Source organism: Octodon degus, unplaced genomic scaffold (genome assembly GCF_000260255.1).
Source record: "Octodon degus isolate 3935 unplaced genomic scaffold, OctDeg1.0 scaffold00068, whole genome shotgun sequence".
Classification (NCBI taxonomy): domain Eukaryota; kingdom Metazoa; phylum Chordata; class Mammalia; order Rodentia; family Octodontidae; genus Octodon; species Octodon degus.
Window position 1 is genome coordinate 6,159,874 of NW_004524644.1, and position 3,036 is coordinate 6,162,909.

The 3,036-nt window shown below is 36.4% G+C and overlaps 1 protein-coding gene across 2 annotated transcripts in view; it reads right to left on the reverse strand.

The window, feature by feature from the left end:
* The window catches only part of Sclt1 (sodium channel and clathrin linker 1), a 262,327-nt gene that overhangs the window by 184,687 nt on the left and 74,604 nt on the right, over window positions 1-3,036 (reverse strand). The window lies entirely within an intron of this gene.

Sequence of the window (3,036 nt, forward strand, 5' to 3'; positions counted from 1 at the left end):
TTTTAAACTGGGATTAAACTCAGGCCCTTACACTTGCCAGAGAAGCGCTTATTCCACTGAGACATCTCTCTGGCCACTGTAACCCACATTTAAGGCAAAAATAAAATCAGCTCTAAAGTAATTGTGCTTGGGCTGGGGAGATAGCTCAGTGGTGTAAGTGCCTGCCTGGCAAGCAGAAGGTCCTGAATTTGAACCCCAGTAACAAAAGTTAATCAATCAATCAATCAACCAACCATTATGCGGAAGCATAGAAAAAATCAGAATTTGTATTATTGTGTGACATAGTAGTCAACAAATAAATGCTTTAAAATGATTAGAAAATTAAGAAAGCAATATTTAATAAATCTATTAGCAAACACTATTTTAAAACTCAAAGATATATAATAGAAAACATTATAACTGATTAGAAATTCCAAATGCTAGAAGCTCTTGTTCTGTCTTGGAAATCATCATGTAAACCTATAATTTTTTTCCATAATTTTATTGAGAAACAAAGAGCAATGAGACAGTTTCAAATCAAACTGGTAGGACAGTTTCAATAATTAACACACTGCATACTCTCTTCCTATGGATATTTGCTGTACAAGATGCAGACATGATGTCCTATTCACAAACACTATTAGAACAAATACGTCTACTCATTAAGAGAATGTAACTATATATCTATATTAATTATTTTGAATACACAGATACAAAATGGTCATTCTTCTGTATTCACTTTTTTGTTCAGTTCCATCATTTGAATATTATAGGTGTGTGAACTCAGCAAAATATTCTAAAAGAGTCCATTAGTCCATAATAGTATTGGGTCTTCCGCATCACTGGCCATGTCAGACATTGTTAACCTGAATACACTACAGCCAACATAACAACATGGCTTTGTTTGTTATACTTCCTTTTTATACTTTTCTGCTGGATGGTTAAAACCAAGATAAAGCAAGACCCATGCAACAAAAGTTGTGGAGTTGGATCTGATAAGGCCAGTCAAATTCCCTCAGAATTTTTCCTGAGACCCTGTATCTCAGATTGTAGATGTTTTGTCAGTGTCAGCCATGTGCATGAGTCACGGCCATTGCTTGGACAATGTGCTCTCTGTGAAAGCCTGAGAGAATGTTTTCTTTCCATGTGACTCTCCTTGGGCACAATCTACATCATCGATCACTTTCATCTTTGGTTCCATAATCTCCTTGATCAGATAATTTGGGACACAACTCAGTTAAATGATGTTACAGTATATGTTCTCATATGTCCTGAGTCTTAATGGACCTTGGAAGGCTAGGCCCAAAATGTTGGTTTTCCTTGAGGCCCTCCTTTTTCTCTAATTTTCGTCTGCAAACATAGGTTGCTAACCCTCCAGAAGAGAAGCTTACTGTTATTTCCATACAACCTAGGCTGTTAAGCTTAACCTCACTATCTATCTGAATATCAAACATCTTAGACATAACATTGAATAGGTATTTTGCATCAAATATTGATAGGTTGAACTTTAAGTCCCTACAGAATATGATGAAAAAATTAAAAAAATGAAAATATACTTCAAAAATAGGTATAAATAATTATACAATTCTTATGTTTACACATAAGTCCAGAAATCTAACCATATACAACCTTGTAGCAAGCCAGTCCCGCAGCATTCCTTTTCCTGTCTCCTGCCTTCATTCACCACGCCCTTCTTTTTGAACAATCATCTATGCAAGAGACACCCCAGCAGCAACTGGCATGTCATGACAAGCAGCCCGTATTCAGAAGACCAGAATGACAGGCACTCCAAGCATGAACCTACTATTACAAATTGCCATCTTCAGTGCAGCTGCTTAGTTTCACAGATGTCAGTATATATAGTTAGTCAGGGTGAGAATCCTTCCAATTAACTGCTAGATTCAAAAATTTCTGGAGATTCTCAGGATCATTGCCTTGCCCATATTCTACATATAACTGTATAGCTTGCCACCATCATGCTTCATACCTCTTCTCCTTTCCCTCCGTTAATTACTTAGTTCTCAAGTTGTTGCTTTCCTTTTAGTTGTATTATACCTTTCTATTTGTATTTCTTCTTTTCAGTTCTTATACTAGTGAAACTGTACAATATTTACACATGTGTGTTTGTGGTTTATTTCACTTATGAGTATATTTTCTTTTTTTTTGTTTCCAATCTTTTTTTCCATAATTTTATTGATAAACAAATAGCAATGAGACAGTTTCAAATCAAATTGGTAGGACACTTTCAATAAGTAACACATTGCATACATTCTTCTTAGTGGATAATTGCTGTACAAGATGCAAACATGACATCCTATTTACAAATACCATTAGAACAAATCACTCTATTCATTAACAGAATGAAACTATATAACTATCATAACCACTTGAATACACAGACACAAAATGGACATACATCTGTATACCCTTTTTTTGTTAAGTTCCGTTATTTGAATATTATAGTGTGTAAACTCAGCAAAATATTCGAAAAGAGTCCAGTAGCCCATAATAGTATTGGGTCTTCCGCTTGGCTGGCAATGTCAGAAATTGTTGACCTGAGTCCCCTACACTTCAACATAACACCATGGCTTTACTTCTGATATTTAGTTTTTATACTTTTCTGCTGGATGGTTAAGACCAAGGAAAAGCAGGACCTATGCAACAAGAGTTGTAGCTTTTGGGTCTGAGAAGGTCAGGGAAATCCACTCAGGATTTACCCTGAGATCCTGTACCTCAGATTGTAAAACCTTTGTCAGTGTCAGCGATGTAGATGAGTCATGGTCAATGCTTGGCCAATGTGCTCTCTGTGAAAGCCTGAGAGAATGTTTTCTCTCCATGTGACTCTCCTTAGGCACACTCTACATCGTCGATAACTTTCCTCTTTGGCCCCATAATCTCCTTGATCAGAAAATTTGGGACAGTACCGAGTTACATGACGTTACAGTACAAGTTCTCATATGTCCTGAGTCTTAATTGACCTTAAAAGGCTAGGGCCAAAATGTCAGCTTTCCTTGCAGCCCTCCTTTTTCTCTAATTTTGGTCTGCAAACTTAGGTTG